At 36.5% G+C, this 20,073-nt stretch overlaps 1 long non-coding RNA gene across 2 annotated transcripts; it reads right to left on the reverse strand.

Annotated features, from left to right (window-relative positions):
• Window positions 1-362: 362 nt before the first annotated feature.
• Window positions 363-3,940, reverse strand: LOC127300652 (uncharacterized). Of its 2 annotated transcripts, XR_007851453.2 has the most exons (6): window positions 3,685-3,940; window positions 2,426-2,596; window positions 2,165-2,257; window positions 1,652-1,721; window positions 1,015-1,090; window positions 363-551 (listed from the first exon to the last, which is right to left on the reverse strand). It is a non-coding gene; the product is annotated as an uncharacterized lncRNA (long non-coding RNA). The 2 variants fall into 2 exon arrangements; XR_011745288.1 differs by lacking the exons at window positions 363-551; window positions 1,015-1,090 and having other exon boundaries at window positions 1,502-1,721.
• Window positions 3,941-20,073: the final 16,133 nt, after the last annotated feature.

The following is a 20,073-nucleotide window of genomic DNA, read 5'->3' on the forward strand; positions in this document are numbered from 1 at the left end:
TGTGGTCACAGGTAATCTGTCTTGTCCACGTCAGATCTGACGTGGCAAATCCTACGTGGAAGATCTATGACCAAGGCAAATGGTTGTGGATTAAAATCAGCCCAGTCCAGTTCGGTGCTTGTCATGGGCCTAGCCCAACAATTCAGCCTATTATAAAGAAAAAATCTGATATTTTTTGTCGGCTTCATGGGCCCTTTTTATTTTCTTCTTGTTGCGTTTTCAGCCCACCAATTTCAGTTTTTCGTTTTTTTTTTCACAATTGGTCCAGTAGTCAGGTGGGTATTCCAGTTTTAGATTTTTCATTTTTTTTTGTGTCGACAACACAGTTCCATCAAATTAATTCCAGAAATGATTCATTCAATATATACAGAAAATTAGTAGCGACATCACACATTAAGTTACAGCAGAAACCAAGAACAGTTATATACACACAGGCATCAAAAGATGATGACCTTATCAACTAAAAACTGCAGTGCACCATCTTCACGCATCTTCCCATCCTTTGTCACAACAGCTATCTCCAAACCCCCGTTCACATCCTGAATGATTTCCTAATACAGATAAATGACAATATGATAGGAAAGTGAGACAAATGGCAGGGCCACAAAAGTAGTCAGATGAGAGTAAGCTAGTTCACATATTTTTTATTGCTGCACATTTTTCTTAACTTAACAACGACCTGCAAAGTATTTCAGATTCAAGATCACATCAATTATACCTCTTACCTGTGTTCAAAGAAAATTATTGTAGAAGATGGACTGCATATATGACATAGATTCAGAGAGGGGAGGGATCAGATGACCTCATTGAAACCACTTCAGCAGATGTTTGGCAATAGAATATCTCTTTTAGACTTTCTCCTATGTTTCTTTACTTTATGCAGTTGCAAAGACAACTAAATGTGATTCAGTTTATTGTTTCCATGTTGTGCAAACAACACAACTCCAAAAGAGCAAATGTTACAGATTATGCATCTCTAGTACTCTAACAGGGAAATGGACAGAATAGCCTCACCTTGTTGCTTGCCAGTAGGGCGATAGAACAGGGGTTGACAGAAGGAGGGCCCGGGCTGCGCATAGTGAAGTCTCATCTGCATCAATATAACTATGAGTAGCAAGTACCTCGGATCATATTACTTCTCAGAATATACCAATAATTATATATACTATTTCATGCATGTATGGCTATGCACTAGCATCTTGAAACAAGAGTTATGTGTATTGTTAAGCCAAAACCAAACAAGACTTATGCTTCTTGGTCACCTTGGCGAGCAACTTGTCATGCTCAGAGAGGACGGAGGGGAAATCTAAATGCATGGTTGATGAATAATAATCTGCTAACAAACAAATGCATGGTTGATAAACAATAATCTTCTAACAAACAGGATTAGTGTCCATGAAAAAATATAGTGTTATGGAAGTAGAAAATACACTTAGAGATATCAGGACATTTGGTTTCATGGAACAAAATACCCAAACAACAAACATACCATTTAGAAAACATAGTACATCCATGGTTCCTACAGTACACATGCCCGAATCATTCTAACCAACAAACACAGATAGCAATAGACACTTAAACTTATGAGAAAGCAAGGAATGAACCTAGACAATGTTGGCAATGTTAGCTAGTTCTTAAGGTTGATCTTCACCTAGTTCTTCTTGATCTTGTCGTTGAAGTTCCCCAGCTCCAGATTGTTCAACTACAGCTCACTGCTCATCCTACACCGCCCGCAAACAAGCAGCCATATCAGACTACTGTAAACTCACGTACAAAGAAATAGACTACAAGTATACGTAAGAAAAAATTTATCATCTGAATTTAATATACTACCAGGAACTAACTACCACATACTGAAGCTAGATCTGTGGCATTTGTAAAGCACTCAAATGGATATGGCACAAACTGTATGTTGATGGATTATTCATGTAATGTATGAGCTATACAATTTCTTGCTAATGTATGAGCAATACAAAAAAAAACAGTAAGTTAGATTAGATACATGCACTGTTAGACACATGCACTGTTCACTACACTTGTTTATCTTGAACATGCTTTGATTATCAGAAGTAGTAAAGCTCAGCTATCTCTACTGTACTCCCAAGAAAATGAAACTACAGAACATGCAGAAACTTAAAGTGGGACCATGTCGCAGAACACCAACCTAAAAATGATTACTCTTTCCTTGAATGTCTTCAAACGGAAAGCAAGCAGAACAGCTTGATTTGGTTGACATGGTCATCTTATTCTAACTACCCTGTAAGAAATGGAGAATAATGAGAATGAGTAAATTATATATAGTTCTGGCAATAGACAAATATTGAGCTAATGGAAATGCTGTTAATCACAAGACAGCCTATCGAAAATATTGAACATGTGAGAGAACAAAAAAGAACAATCAAGAGAGGGATGAGAAAGAGCATACTCTTCAGTCAATGTTGCAGCAACAGCAGGGCGGTTCAGCGATGGATCGGCTTCAAGACGAAGTTTGTTTGTTTAGCGAAAGTTTCATATGTTCATCAATTTGCTCTATAATTGTAGCAGAATAGACCATCGTCTGCCTTCTTTTAGGACACATGTGAATCTGTGATCATCACTAAACAAAAGCAGATTATGGACAAACCTATTGAAAAGGTTGTAGATTTTCAGAGTAAGAGCAGAACTTAATATGCAGTGTCCGCCACCCATCGCTCCACCACATCACACTAGGGGCATAATTCTGCAAGGGTCACTACTCACTACTACATGGCATGTACATATAGTAGCCGGAGGATGAGCACTCATAGCAACATGTACTAGGTATTTTTTAAATTTTAGGAGCAGTGAACAGAGTGTTGATGCAACGGGGGAGAAATATATACTTGCAGAAATCATAATAAGCAGACTAATCGACTTTACCTCAATAAAATACATACTTTATGTCAGTCGACGCTTTTATATCATCTAATTTCAAACAAATGATCTACTATCACAGCATAAACAAAGCACATCAGCAGGAATAGTGGAATCTATGCATCTTTTTCTTTCAAGACAAAGTTGATTTTCTTTCATCTACTTAGGACATTAACATCAATGGCAGCATTCTTTCATCTGTAATTCAGTAGCTGCGTAGCAATTTCAGAAGACAACATCATGCAGAAAAGTATCTATGAATGACAAGATTGTTGTAGAACTCCGTATATCTCTCTTGGGGAAATATGAGCTACTGGCCTAGAAAAAGAAAACAATAACAACTAGTCATCTGCCTATCAGTGTACCGATCCAATGGTTGGGTAGGAGACTTGCTATCATGAATGATTCATTTTAACAGTTGGTTTCATGTTTTAGTTATCAAGCACATGCATTAATTTTTTTAGTAACTCTTACAGAGAATCATAGAAACTTTGTTTCTTTTCATCGTGAGAAGCAATAAGCTCACGTAACCACCATTCAAATAACTAGCTAACTATCGGTTAACTTATTACAGGTCATGTCGAAGAACTAATAACCTGAAACTGATCAGCAAGGCAAAGCAGTAGCTACCAGAGGACTGTTCGAGTAACCTGAAAACGTTTTATACAGCATGTCTACACAACTAAACTACGGATCAATTTCCAGACTTCCTGTGTGCAAACCAAATTCCAATCCCTAATTATCACCCACGGACAGAGAGGATCTGGAAAGGGGAGTTCAGTTATGACTCACGTCGATGTTGGTGATCCACGGAGCACGGTGGCGAGATCCTGGTGCATGGTGACGGCCTGCAGATTCTGAATCATGGTGACGACGCGCCCCTGACATCGACTTATCAAGGTAGCGAAGGCGAACGCGACCATGAGGGAGCCCGCGGCGGACGACAGCTACCGCCCAGATCTGGATCTCGCGGAGTCGCACGAGGCCGTGGGGCGGATGGAATTACGAGCGCCACCGTTCGCGAACGACATCGTCCGAGCTTGCAAGCACCGCCACATCTCAGATTTGCATGGGTGCTTCCGACCTTGGTGCCATGGCGGCGCGGTGGTGGTGGGGGGAGTCCAGGGCGGCGTAGTGGTGGGGGCTAGGCAATGGCGGCGCGGTGGTGGTGGAAGGCCACGGAGAGGTGGGGGCTAGGCAATGGCTGTGGAGCGGGAGAGATCGAACTGGTGATGGGGACTAGGGTTAGCGACTCCGTGCGCGGAGATTAGGGTTAGCGACTCCGTGCGCGGAGATTAGGGTTAGCGACTCCGTGCGCGGAGGAAGGAGTGTGGCGGCGCGAGGAGGAAATGAGGGGGGTATTTGGGGCTCGGGCTGCCGCGTCGCGTGTCTAAATTCTCGGATGCCGCGCGCGTTGCGTGTCTAAATTCTCGGATGCCGCGCCCGTGTTGCTCATACTCCGTTTTTGGTCAACTCGCACATTACAACCATATAAGATTCCTACCAAGTTTCTAAAAAATAAAGGTAAATACAAGATTTCTACCAAGCGTCTAAAAAATAAAACTAAATACATGGTAGTAATAATTATAATAATAAGAGGTTCACCTAGTGTTAAATGTGTAGAAAGAATAATATTTTTCAGCAACTCATACCACTAATGGAATAAGAAAGCAACTTCATAAAATAAAGTAATTAAGTGTCAGTCTAGTCATCAGTGCTAAGAATCTTATAGATGGTATGACCATGAAAATTGGTCGTCGTTGGCCAGAATTAAGGTCGTGGATCATATCATTTTCACTATGACCAATTCTTCTCAGAAAACTATGACCTTCCTAACTAGAAAGGTCGTAGAAAATTAGGGTTTGGACCCTCCCATACGGCCTACGACCAATTGCTGCAAAATGGTCGTAGAGTTATGACCAATATATATGTGGTCATTGTCAGAAGGTCATTAGTTAACACATTTCTTGTAGTGTAAACTTGTTTAAATCTTTGTCGAACCCAGGATTTAACCAAGATTCAAATGGGCATAAAAATTCAGGAAAAAACCAAAAGAATGATAAACCAAAGCACATAGCATTCTTATGTCATATAGTAAGCATTAAAGTTGATAAACAAGGTCTAGACATATTCAAACCAGATAATCATGTATATATCTGCCCCTAACCTTAAACTCTGTCTTAATTATGAAGTCAATCATGAAGAGAAGTGGTTTTGGGTTTCAAACATGAAAATTTCAAAAACTTCCCAAAAAATGGTACATATTAGGGTGACTAAGAAGGATCCAAGCTTACCCTTTCGTTTTCATATTTTATACTTGTTTAAATCCTGGTCAAACCTAGGATTTGACCAAGATTCAAATGGGCATAAAATTCAAAAAAAATAGAAGAATGAAAAACAAAAGCACATAGTCTTCTTATGTCATATAGAAAGCATTCAAGTTGGTAAACAAGGTTTAGACATGTGTTCAAACCAGACAAATCATGTATCTACCCCTTAACCATAAACTCGATCGATCTTATGAAGTCTAGCATGAAGAGAAGTCGTATTGGTTTCAAACATTGAAATTTAAAGAACCTCCCAAAAGCTTCATTTTAGAATGACTAAAAAAGATCCAGCTTGCCTTTTCCTTTTCATGTTTTAAAATTGTTTAAATCTTGGTCAAACCTAGATAGCTAGTATTTGACCAAGATTCAAATGGGCATAAAATTCAAAAAAAAAACCAGAAAAAAAATGAAAAACCAAAGCACATAGCCTTCTTATATAGTAAGTAATATGAATCTAAAAATAATTTTGGGGGATTTCTATGACCAAGTTATAACACACCTACATTTCAAATTTGAATTACTTCCAATATATCAGCATATAGTCATTTAAATGTGTGAAACTGGCTAAAAACACTAAAAATCGTAAAGAGTTGGGAATTGGCACTAAAATATGTCATAGTTTATCTTAAAAATGTAGAGGCGCCATTTTGACCCGTATCTTATGTACTCCATTCGTTAAATGATAAACTATCACGAATTACCTTTTATTTTAGGCATTACTTTTCACGGTAAAATGATAAACTATATCACGAAGTTCCATTTCCGTCAAAATAGTCCGCGTTACTTTTTTGTTGAGATATAAACCCCCACAACGGCCATCTCCTACTTAATTTATTGTGTAAAACCCCCACAACGGTCACCTCCTCCTTAATTTATTGTGTTAACCCCTACATCGGTCATCTCTTCCTTACTAGTTAGTATGTACGTGTAGCGCACGTCTCGATTAGTTGATGTAAATTGTAATGCAACATATATATCATAATAAGTTTAATGATTTTTCATCACTGATGCGTCATAGATTAGGTGGAGCGGATGCAGCCTTTGTATTTTGGAGCTTGCGGCAGCGTGGAGATTTGTTTCAAAAATAACTGCTAATTTAATGGAAGGTTTCCAAATTGTTCAGACGATTCGTTCGTCAGCGTGGAGATTTGTTTGTAAAATAACTGCTAATTTAATGGAATGTTTCCAAATTAGTCGGACGATTCGTTCGGCAGCGTGGAGATTTGTTTCCTAAATAACTGCTAATTTGATGGAAGGTTTCCAAATTAGTCGGACAATTTCGTTCGGAAGGACGCGCAATGTCATTGGAGCATGCTAGGCCACATGATTTCAGTAGATAGATGGCTGAGATTAAATGTTCCTGCTAACTTCTTGCTTTTATAAGTAGTTTAGATAAACAACCACAACGGCCATCCCTTGTGTCAATAGGTTCTGCCTCTCTCTTCTTCGTTCACATACACTTGATCCCATTGCCATGGCTTCCACGTCTCGGATGCCGACCAGAAGGGGAAGGGGAAGGGGAAGGGGCGGCCGGGGTGATGGATCATCATCATTGCCACCACCACCGTCAACACTGCCTTTGATCATAGAGGAGTTCTTCGTCGTCGTCTATGAAGACCCTTTGGTCAAGAAGGTACGTACGCATTCCCACATATATGATGCATGTGATTGATTATGGGCATGTTCTAAAAAACCTTTAATTTTAAACGATCGGCGCTCGATCTCTTTGCAGGCTCTCCCAAAAAAGTTTGCAGACTATCTTGACGGCCAGGAGCCAGCTAAGGTGTATCTGCGAGCAGCTGACTGCGGTCCTCGTCTCTGGACCGTGGAGGTCCTATTTGATGGACAAGGCCGGATGTACCTCGACAAGGGCTGGGAGAATTTCGCCATCGCGCACGGTGTGGATTTTGGCTGCTTCGTACACTTCAAATATGAAGGCGATGATGTGCTCACAGTGAAGGTGTTCGACGGAACAATGTGCAGGAAGTACTACTACTCGGACGACGAAGATAATGATGATGAAAGCGACGACGACGTGAAGCCATGCATCCATCATCTTTAGATAAGGGGATTATGACCAAGAATATATATGTAGCCGCTACATATGCATCGATTTTAGAGGTGGATAACTGGAGAGAGAGGGAGAGAGAGAGAGAGTCTTGATGCGTCTTCTCTTGACAAAGAAGATGGGAGTTTGCCTACCTACCGCACATGACTTGTGCTCACTGAAGTGTGGGACCTCACGCATGGGAACCACACGTAAGTGACAGACCTGTTGGTGTAATAACTCAGGTGATCATTATACTGTATTAGTACAAAGTTTCCTATGGATTCAAGGGTAGGAAAGCCAAGTTAACTCATTTACATGACATTATTTTTTCCATGAAGCCAAGTTAACTCATCTATCAATTGGTACATTCTGGTTATATTCGAAATTTTACTTGAAACTTGTTGGTCATGCCATTTTACTACTCGCCTAACACTTTTTCCGCGCGTGAAGGGAGGGGGTGGGAAGTATGCTACCCTGAATTTGTGTGACCCCCAAAAACTAGCAAATACGAGAGAGGCATCGAAAGAAACACACTCGTCCCCTACCTCCCCTCCCCACTAAATTTGAAATCAAGCCAAACAAAAAAGGCAATCGAAAAGCATGGATTGTTCATCTTTTTTTATATAGTTAGGGTTAGGGTTTAGGGTTTATAGAGATGTACATACTTTCATTTTACATTTGTGATGTACCATAATACATAGGTAAGATACCAAGCATGACCTTTGTTAGAATACCCATTAACGTGTTCTCTCACCTTTAGATTCAAATGGGCATAAACATTCAGAAAAAATCAAAAAACAATGAAAAACCAAAAGCGCACATAGTCTTCTTATGTCATATAGTAGGAATTGAAGTTAATAAACAAGGTCTAGACATATTCAAACCAAACAAATCATGTATCTACACCTAACCCTAAACTTTGTCTTATGAAGTCAAGCATGGAGAGAAATGGTTTTGGGTTTCAAACATGGAAATTTCAAAAACCTCCCAACAAAAGCTTCATTTTAGGGTGACTAATAAGGATACACGCTTACCTTTTCATTTTCATGTTTTAAACTTGTTTAAATCTAGGCCAAACCTAGGATTTGACCAAGATTCAAATGGGCATAAATATTCAGAAAAACAAAAAATGAAAAACCAATGCACATATAGTCTTCTTATGTCATATAGCTAGTAAGCATTCAAGTTGATAAATAAGCATGTATAGACAAATTCAAACCTGACAAATCATGTATATACCCCCTAACCCTAAACTATTTCTTATGAAGTCAACCATGAAGAGAAGTGGTTTTGGGTTTCAAACATTATATTGAGATTCAAGAACCCCCCAAAAGCTTCATTTTAGAATGACTAAGAAGGATCCAGGCTTACCTTTTCATTTTATGTTTTAAACTTGTTTAAATCTTGGTCAAACCTAGGATTTGACCAAGATTCAAATGGGCATAAACATTAATTATGAAAAAACAAAAAATTAAAAACCAACGCGCATATATTCTTCTTATGTCATATAGTAAGCATTCAAGTTGATAAACAAGCATGTCTAGACATATTCAAACCCGACAAATCATGTATCGATCTACTATACCCCCTAACCATAAACTCTATCTTATGAAGTCAACCATATGAAGAGAAGTGGTTTTTCGTTTCAAACATTGAGATTTCAAGAACCCCCCCAAAGCTTCATTTTTGAATGACTAAGAAGGATCCATGCTTACCTTTAAACTTGTTTAAATCTTGGTCAAACCTAGGATTTGACCAAGATTCAAATGGGCATAAAAAATCAAAAAAAAAAACAATGCACATAGCCTTTTTATGTCATATAATGAGCATTCAAGTTGATAAACATGGTCTAGACATATTAAAACAAGAAAAATCATGTATCTACCCTGGCCCTAACCCTAAACTCGATCTGTCTTATGAAGTCAAACATGAAGAGAAGTGGTTTTGGGTTTCAAACATGGAAATTTCAAAAACCTGCCAAAAACTTCATCTTAGAGTGACTTAGAAGGTTCCATGCTTACCTTTTCATTTTCATGTTTTAAATTAACTTGTTTAAATCTTGGTCAAACATAGGGTTTAAGGTTTAGGGATCATCGATCGAGTGCACACACACATTATTAGAGGCACCTGCGCCTTTGCGCATAAAGTGCATGCGTATATATATAAGTGTGTTTCTTGGCCACCAACGATATATAGATCTAGAGAGAGAGATTGAAATATATTTAGGGTTTAGGGTTTAGGGTTTAGGGTTTAGGGTCTAGGGTTAGGGTTTAGGGTTTAGTGTTTAGGGTTTAGGGCTTAGGGTGTAGTCTTTAGGGTTCAGGGTCTAGGGTTTAGGTTTTAGTGTTTAGGGTGTTTAGGGTGTACGTTTAGGGTATAATTAGGGATTAGGGATTAGGGTTTTAGGGTTTAAGGTTTAGGGATCATCGATCGAGTGCACACACACATTATTGGAGGCACCCGCGCCTTTGCGCATAAAGTGCATGCGTATATATATAAGTGTGTTTCTTGGCCACCAACGATATATAGATCGAGAGAGAGAGATTGAAATATATATATATATATCCCCAAGAATATGTTCAAATATATATTGAAATATATGCACGAATGATATGCAAGGTATGCCATGCGCGCATAGCATGAAGAGAAGTCGTATTGGTTTCAAACATTGAAATTTCAAGAACCTCCCAAAAGCTTCATTTTAGAGTGACTAAAAAAGATCCAGGCTTGCCTTTTCATTTTCATGTTTTTAAATTGTTTAAATCTTGGTCAAACCTAGCTAGTATTTGACCAAGATTCAAATGGGCATAAAATTAAAAAAACATAAAAATGAAAAACCAAAGCACATATATAGCCTTCTTATGTCATATAAAATAAGCATTAATTCAACAAGTTGATAAACAAGGTCTAGACATATTCAAAATAGAAAAAGCATGTATCTACCCCTAACCCTTAACTCTGTCTTATGAAGTCAAGCATGAAGAGAAGTGGTTTTGGGTTTCAAACATTATATTGAGATTTCAAGAACCCCCAAAAGCTTCATTTTAGAATGACTAAGAAGGATCCAGGCTTGCCTTTTCATTTTCATGTGTTTTAAACTTGCTAAAATCTTGGTCAAACCTAGGACTTGACCAAGATTCAAATGGCATTAAACATTCAGAAAAATCAAAAAAAAACAAAGCACATAGCCTTTTTATGTCATATATATATATTAAGCATTCAAGTTTATCGATATGAACAAGGTCTAGACATATTCAAAACAGAAAAAACATGTACCTACCCCCTAGCCCTTAACTATGTCTTATGAAGTCAAGCATGAAGAGAAGTGATTTTGGGTTTCAAACATGGAAATTTAAAAACTTCCCAAAAGCTTAATTTTAGAGTGAATAAGAAGGATCCAAGCTTACCTTTTCATTTTCAGGATTTATGCTTGTTTAAATCTTGGTCAAACATAGGATTTGACCAACACACATATAGTCTTATTATGTCATATAGTAAGCATTCAAGTTGATAAACAAGCATGCATGTCTAGACATATTCAAATTAACCCGACAAATCATGTATGTACCCCTAACCCTAAACTCTGTCTTATGAAGTTAACCATGAAGAGAAGTGGTTTTGGGTTTCAAACATTGAGATTTCTAAGAACCCCCCAAAAGCTTCATTTTAGAATGACTAAGAAGGATCCAGGCTTACCTTTTCATTTTATGTTTTAAACTTGTTTAAATCTTGGTCAAACCTAGGATTTGACCAAGATTCAAATGGGCATAAACATTAATTCAGAAAAAACAAAAAAAATGAAAAATCAACGCACATATATTCTTCTTATGTCATATAGTAAGCATTCAAGTTGATAAACAAGCATGTCTAGACATATTCAAACCCGACAAATCATGTATCGATCTACTATACCCCCTAACCCTAAACTCTGTCTTATGAAGTCAACCATATGAAGAGAAGTGGTTTTGGATTTCAAACATTGAGATTTCAAGAACCCGCCAAAAGCTTCATTTTTGAATGACTAAGAAGGATCCATGCTTACCTTTAAACTTGTTTAAATCTTGGTCAAACCTAGGATTTGACCAAGATTCAAATGGGCATAGAAATTCAAAAAAATCAAAAAAATAAAAAAAACCAAAGCACATAGCCTTTTTATGTCATATAATGAGCATTCAAGTTGATAAACATGGTCTACACATATTAAAACAAGAAAAATCATGTATCTACCCTCGCCCTAACCCTAAACTCGATCTGTCTTATGAAGTCAAACATGAAGAGAAGTGGTTTTGGGTTTCAAACATTGAAATTTCAAAAACCTCCCAAAAACTTCATCTTAGAGTGACTAAGAAGGTTCCATGCTTACCTTTTCATTTTCATGTTTTAAATTAACTTGTTTAAATCTTGGTCAAACATAGGATTTGACCAATAAGATTCAAATGGGCATAAACATTCAGAAAAAAATAAAAAATAAGAAACCAACGCACATATATTCTTCTTATGTCATATAGTAAGCATTCAAGTTGATAAACAAGCATGTCTAGACATACTCAAACCTGACAAATCATGTATCGATCTACCCCCTAACCCTAAACTCTGTCTTATGAAGTCAACCATATGAAGAGAAGTGGTTTTGGGTTTCAAACATTGAGATTTCAAGAACCCCCCAAAAGCTTCATTTTTGAATGACTAAGAAGGATCCATGCTTACCTTTTCATTTTCATGTTTTAAACTTGTTTAAATCTTGGTCAAACCTAGGATTTGACCAAGATTCAAATGTGCATCAAAATTCAAAAAAAAAAAAAATTAAAAACCAAAGCACATAGTCTTCTTATGTCATATAGTAAACATTCAAGTTCATAAACAAGATCTAGACATATTCAAACCAGACAAATCATGTACCCCCGAACCCTAAATCTGTCTTAATTGTATATGAAGTCAAGCATGAAGCAGAGAAGTGTGGTTTTGGGTTTCAAACATGGAAATTTCAAAAACCTCCCAAAAGCTTCATTTTAATTAGACTGACTGGTTAATTAAGAAGGATCCATGATTAATTACCTTTTCATTGTCATGTTTAAACTTATTGAAATCTTGGTCAAACCTAGGATTTGACCAAGATTCAAATGGGCATAAAAATTTAGAAAAAATCGAAAGAATGAAAAACCAAAGCACATAGCCTTCTCATGTCATATAGTAATTATTCAAATTGATAAACATGGTCTAGACATATTCAAACCAGAAAAATCATGTATCTACCCCTAACCCTAAACTCTGTCTTATGAAGTCAAGCATGAACATAAGTGGTTTTGGGTTTCAAACATGGTAATTTCAAGAACCTCCCAAAAGCTTCATTTTAGAGTTTCTAAGAGAAGGATCCAGACTTACCTTTTCATTTTCACATGTTAAACTTGTTTAAATCTTGCTCAAACCTAGGATTTACCAAGATTCAAATGGGCATAGAAATCAAAAAATGAAATACCAATGCACATAGTCCTCTTATGTCATATAGTAAGCATTCAAGTTGATAAACAAGGTCTAGACATATTCAAACCAGACAAATCATGTATCTACCCCCTATCGACCCTAAACTATGTCTTATGAAGTCAAGCATGAAGATAAGTGGTTTTGGGTTTCAAACATGGAAATTTCAAAAACCTTCCAAAAACTTCATTTAGGGTGACTAAGAAGGACACAGGCTTCCCTTTTCATTTTCATGTTCTATACTTGTTTAAATCTTGGTCAAACCTAGGATTTGACCAAGATTCAAATGTGCATCAAAATTCCAAAAAAAATCAGAAAAATGAAAAACCAAAGCACATAGTTTTCTTATGTCATATAGTAAGCATTCAAGTTGATAAACAAGGTCTGGACATATTCAAACCAGACAAATCATGTATCTACCCCCTATCGACCCTAAACTTCGTCTTATGAAGTCAAGCATGAAGAGAAGTGGTTTTTGGTTTCAAACATGGAAATTTCAAAAACCTCCCAAAAGCTTCATTTTAGAGTGACCAAGAAGGATCCAGCCTTACCTTTTCATTTTCATGTTTTAAACTTGTTTAAATCTTGCTCAAACCTAGGATTTGACCAATATTCAAATGTGCATCAAAATTTAAAAAAAAAATTTAAAAACCAAAGCACATAGTCTTCTTATGTCATATAGTAAACATTCAAGTTCATAAACAAGATCTAGACATATTCAAACCAGACAATTCATGTACCCCCTAACCCTAAACTCTGTCTTAATTGTATATGAAGTCAAGCATGAAGCAGAGAAGTGTGGTTTTGGGTTTCAAACATGGAAATTTCAAAAACCTCCCAAAAGCTTCATTTTAATTAGACTGACTGGTTAATTAAGAAGGATCCATGATTAATTACCTTTTCATTGTCATGTTTAAACTTATTGAAATCTTGGTCAAACCTAGGATTTGACCAAGATTCAAATGGGCATAAAAATTTAAAAAAATCGAAAGAATGAAAAACCAAAGCACATAGCCTTCTCATGTCATATAGTAATTATTCAAATTGATAAACATGGTCTAGACATATTCAAACCAGAAAAATCATGTATCTACCCCTAACCCTAAACTCTGTCTTATGAAGTCAATCATGAACATAAGTGGTTTTGGGTTTCAAACATGGTAATTTCAAGAACCTCCCAAAAGCTTCATTTTAGAGTTTCTAAGAGAAGGATCCAGACTTACCTTTTCATTTTCACATGTTAAACTTGTTTAAATCTTGCTCAAACCTAGGATTTACCAAGATTCAAATGGGCATAGAAATCAAAAAATGAAATACCAATGCACATAGTCCTCTTATGTCATATAGTAAGCATTCAAGTTGATAAACAAGGTCTAGACATATTCAAACCAGACAAATCATGTATCTACCCCCTATCGACCCTAAACTATGTCTTATGAAGTCAAGCATGAAGATAAGTGGTTTTGGGTTTCAAACATGGAAATTTCAAAAACCTTCCAAAAACTTCATTTAGGGTGACTAAGAAGGATACAGGCTTCCCTTTTCATTTTCATGTTCTATACTTGTTTAAATCTTGGTCAAACCTAGGATTTGACCAAGATTCAAATGTGCATCAAAATTCCAAAAAAAAATCAGAAAAATGAAAAACCAAAGCACATAGTTTTCTTATGTCATATAGTAAGCATTCAAGTTGATAAACAAGGTCTGGACATATTCAAACCAGACAAATCATGTATCTACCCCCTATCGACCCTAAACTTCGTCTTATGAAGTCAAGCATGAAGAGAAGTGGTTTTTGGTTTCAAACATGGAAATTTCAAAAACCTCCCAAAAGCTTCATTTTAGAGTGACTAAGAAGGATCCAGCCTTACCTTTTCATTTTCATGTTTTAAACTTGTTTAAATCTTGCTCAAACCTAGGATTTGACCAATATTCAAATGTGCATCAAAATTCAAAAAAAATAAATAAAATTAAAAACCAAAGCACATAGTCTTCTTATGTCATATAGTAAACATTCAAGTTCATAAACAAGATCTAGACATATTCAAACCAGACAAATCATGTACCCCCTAACCCTAAACTCTGTCTTAATTGTATATGAAGTCAAGCATGAAGCAGAGAAGTGTGGTTTTGGGTTTCAAACATGGAAATTTCAAAAACCTCCCAAAAGCTTCATTTTAATTAGACTGACTGGTTAATTAAGAAGGATCCATGATTAATTACCTTTTCATTGTCATGTTTAAACTTATTGAAATCTTGGTCAAACCTAGGATTTGACCAAGATTCAAATGCGCATAAAAATTTAGAAAAAATCGAAAGAATGAAAAACCAAAGCACATAGCCTTCTCATGTCATATAGTAATTATTCAAATTGATAAACATGGTCTAGACATATTCAAACCAGAAAAATCATGTATCTACCCCTAACCCTAAACTCTGTCTTATGAAGTCAAGCATGAACATAAGTGGTTTTGGGTTTCAGACATGGTAATTTCAAGAACCTCCCAAAAGCTTCATTTTAGAGTTTCTAAGAGAAGGATCCAGACTTACCTTTTCATTTTCACATGTTAAACTTGTTTAAATCTTGCTCAAACCTAGGATTTACCAAGATTCAAATGGGCATAGAAATCAAAAAATGAAATACCAATGCACATAGTCCTCTTATGTCATATAGTAAGCATTCAAGTTGATAAACAAGGTCTAGACATATTCAAACCAGACAAATCATGTATCTACCCCCTATCGACCCTAAACTATGTCTTATGAAGTCAAGCATGAAGATAAGTGGTTTTGGGTTTCAAACATGGAAATTTCAAAAACCTTCCAAAAACTTCATTTAGGGTGACTAAGAAGGATACAGGCTTCCCTTTTCATTTTCATGTTCTATACTTGTTTAAATCTTGGTCAAACCTAGGATTTGACCAAGATTCAAATGTGCATCAAAATTCCAAAAAAAATCAGAAAAATGAAAAACCAAAGCACATAGTTTTCTTATGTCATATAGTAAGCATTCAAGTTGATAAACAAGGTCTAGACATATTCAAACCAGACAAATCACGTATCTACCCCCTATCGACCCTAAACTTCGTCTTATGAAGTCAAGCATGAAGAGAAGTGGTTTTTGGTTTCAAACATGGAAATTTCAAAAACCTCCCAAAAGCTTCATTTTAGAGTGACTAAGAAGGATCCATGCTTACCTTTTCATTTTCATGTTTTAAACTTGTTTAAATCTTGCTCAAACCTAGGATTTGACCAATATTCAAATGGGCATAAAAAAATAAAACAAAGCACATAGTCTTCTCATATCATATATATAGTAAGCATTCAAGTTCATAAACACGGTCTAGACATATTCAAACCAGGCAAATCATGTACCCCCTAACCCTAAACTTTGTCTTAATTATATATGAAGTCAAGCATGAATCGAAGCAGAGAAGTGTGGTTTTGGGTTTCAAACATGGAAATTTCAAAAACCTCCCAAAAGCTTCATTTTAATTAGACTGACTGGTTAATTAAGAAGGATCCAGGATTAATTACCTTTTCATTGTCATGTTTTAAACTTGTTTAAATCTTGGTCGAATCTAGGACTTGACCAAGATTCAAATCTGCATAAAATAAAAAAATAGAAAAATGAAAACCCAAAGCGCACATAGTCTTCTTATGTCATATAGTAAGCATTCAAGTTGATAAACAAGGTTTAGACATATTCTAACCAGACAAATCATGTAACTACCCCCTAACCCTAAACTCGGTCTTATGAAGTCTAGCATGAAGAGAAGTCATTTTGGGTTTCAAAAGTTTAAAGCAAAAGCCCCATTTCAAATATTTCAAACTTATTCAAATTTGGTTCAAATTTGAAAGACATACAAGTTATAGCACACATAGTGCATACATGTTCACACATACTGCGCTAGATGCTAACCCTATAGTTTGAGGCCATTGGATGAGGTCGAAAAAATTCTTGGATTAGAAATGGGGTTGTTCGAACCCCGTAGTTGGATTTTTTTGAACCTTGATCTGTAGTACTGGGCAAAACCCTAGTTTAACCTATTTAATTATAGATTCGTAGGTCGATTTTTCTACTCACCTTTTTATTATTACTATGCAGCACATGTGTGTTTGCCCGTCTAGCTAGTGAAACTCGGAGGAAGAGGGATCACTCGGAAGGACAGGAGAAGGGAGAGCATTATGGTGTCTCCCCTTTTTCGGGTGACGATGTTGACTATTATGCAGGGTTTGTCAGTGAGCAGGAGGAGGTGCGAGCGAGCGAGCGAGCGAGCGAGTCGAGCGAGGCCGAGAATGAGAGAGATTTGTCTTTTTTGTGAGAGGGACAACCGAAGGATCCAGAATGACCCACAGACTCTCAATACGCATCCTGAATCCTGATGCGTCTTCTCTTGACAAAGAAAATGGCTGGGAGTTTGCGTACCTATTGCACGTGACTTGTGCTCACTGAAGTGTGGGACCTCACGCATGGGCACCACACGTAAGTGACAGACCCGTTGGTGTAAAAACTCGGTTGATTATTATAGTGCATTAGAACAAAGTTTCCTATGGATTCAAGGGTAGGAAATCCAAGTTAACTCATTTACATGACATTATTTTTTCCATGAAGCAGAGTTAACACACCTATCAATTGGTACATTTTGGAGTGACTAAGAAGGAACCAGGCTTACTTATTCGTTTTCACGTGTAAAACTTGTCTAAATCTTGGTCAAACCAAAATGGCAGAAAATTCAAAAAAAATAAAATCAAAAACCAAAGCACATAGTCTTGTATGTCATATAGTAAGCATTAAAGTTGATAAATAATGTCTAGACATATTCAAACCATACAAATCATGTATCTACCCCCTAACCCCTAAACTATGTCTTATGAAGTCAAGCATGAAGAGAAGTGGTTTTGGGTTTCAAACATGGAAATTTCAAAAACCTCCCAAAAACTTTATTTTAGAGTGACTAAGAAGTATACATGCTTCCTTTTTCATTTTGATGTTTTAAACTTGTTTAAATCTTGGTCAAACCTAGGATTTGACCAAGATACAAATGGGCACAAAAAATAAAATAAAATAAGAAAAACAAAAGCACATAGTCTTCTTATGTCATGTCGTAAGCATTCAAGTTGATAAACAAGGTCTAGATATATCCAAACCAGACAAATCATGTATAGATCTACCCCCTGTCGATCTTATGAAGTCTAGCATGAAGAAAGATCGTTTTGGGTTTCAAACATGGAAATTTCAAGAACATCCCAAAAGCTTCATTTTTGAGCGACTAAGAAGGATATAGGCTTCCCTTTTCATTTTCATGTTCTATACTTGTTTAAATCTTGGTCAAACCTAGGATTTGACCAAGATTCAAATGTGCATCAAAATTCAAAAAAAATAAGAAAAATGAAAAACCAAAGCGCACATAGTCTTCTTATGTCATATATATAGTAAGCATTAAAGTTGGTAATTAAACAAGATCTAGACATATTCAAACTAGACAAATCATGTATCTACCCCCTAACCCCTAAACTCTGTCTTATGAAGTCAAGCATGAAGAGAAGTGGTTTTGGGTTTCAAACATGGAAATTTCAAAAACCTCCCAAAAACTTCATCTTAGAGTGACTAAGAAGGTTCCATGCTTACCTTTTCATTTTCATGTTTTAAACTTGTTTAAATCTTGGTCAAACCTAGGATTTGACCAAGATTCAAATGTGCATCAAAATTCAAAAAAAAAAATTAAAAACCAAAGCACATAGTCTTCTTATGTCATATAGTAAACATTCAAGTTCATAAACAAGATCTAGACATATTCAAACTAGACAAATCATGTACCCCCTAACCCTAAACTCTGTCTTAATTGTATATGAAGTCAAGCATGAAGCAGAGAAGTGTGGTTTTGGGTTTCAAACATGGAAATTTCAAAAACCTCCCAAAAGCTTCATTTTAATTAGACTGACTGGTTAATTAAGAAGGATCCATGATTAATTACCTTTTCATTGTCATGTTTAAACTTATTGAAATCTTGGTCAAACCTAGGATTTGACCAAGATTCAAATGGGCATAAAAATTTAGAAAAAATCAAAAGAATGAAAAACCAAAGCACATAGCCTTCTCATGTCATATAGTAATTATTCAAATTGATAAACATGGTCTAGACATATTCAAACCAGAAAAATCATGTATCTACCCCTAACCCTAAACTCTGTCTTATGAAGTCAAGCATGAACATAAGTGGTTTTGGGTTTCAAACATGGTAATTTCAAGAACCTCCCAAAAGCTTCATTTTAGAGTTTCTAAGAGAAGGATCCAGACTTACCTTTTCATTTTCACATGTTAAACTTGTTTAAATCTTGCTCAAACCTAGGATTTACCAAGATTCAAATGGGCATAGAAATCAAAAAATGGCTGTCGAGCTAGTGAAACTCGGAGGAAGAGGGATCACTCGGAAGGACAGAAGAAGGGAGAGCATTATGGTGTCTCCCCTTTTTCGGGTGACGATGTTGACTATTGTGCAGGGTTTGTCAGTGAGCAGGGAGGTGCGAGCGAGCGAGCGAGCGAGTCGAGCGAGACCGAGAATGAGAGAGATTTGTTTTTTTTTTGTGAGAGGGACAACCGAAGGATCCAGAAGGACCCACAGACTCCCAATACGCATCCTGAATCCTGATGCGTCTTCTCTTGACAAAGAAAATGGCTGGGAGTTTGCGTACCTACTACACGTGACTTGTGCTCACTGAAGTGTGGGACCTCACGCATGGGCACCACACGTAAGTGACAGACCTGTTGGTGTAAAAACTCGGTTGATTATTATAGTGCATTAGACCAAAGTTTCCTATGGATTCAAGGGTAGGAAATCCAAGTTAACTCATTTACATGACATTAATTTTTCCATGAAGCAAAGTTAACACATCTATCAATTGGTACATTTTGGAGTGACTAAGAAGGATCCATGCTTACTTATTCGTTTTCACGTGTTAAACTTGTTTAAATCTTGCTCAAACCTAGGATTTCACCAAGATTCAAATGGGCATGAAAATGAAAAAATGAAATACCAATGCACATAGTCTTCTTATGTCATATAGTAAGCATTCAAGATGATAAAAAAGGTCTAGACATATTCAAACTAGGCAAATCATGTATCTACTCCCTAACCCTAAACTTTGTCTTAATTATGAAGTAAGGCATGAAGAGAAGTGGTTTTGGGTTTCAAACATGGAAATTTCAAAAACCTCCCAAAAGCTTCATTTTTAGATCTTGGTCAAACCTAGCTAGTATTTGACCAAGATTCAAATGGGCATAAAATTCAAAAAAATCAGAAAATGAAAAACCAAAGCACATAG

The sequence above is a fragment of the Lolium perenne genome, chromosome 5 (genome assembly GCF_019359855.2).
Source record: "Lolium perenne isolate Kyuss_39 chromosome 5, Kyuss_2.0, whole genome shotgun sequence".
Taxonomy (NCBI): domain Eukaryota; kingdom Viridiplantae; phylum Streptophyta; class Magnoliopsida; order Poales; family Poaceae; genus Lolium; species Lolium perenne.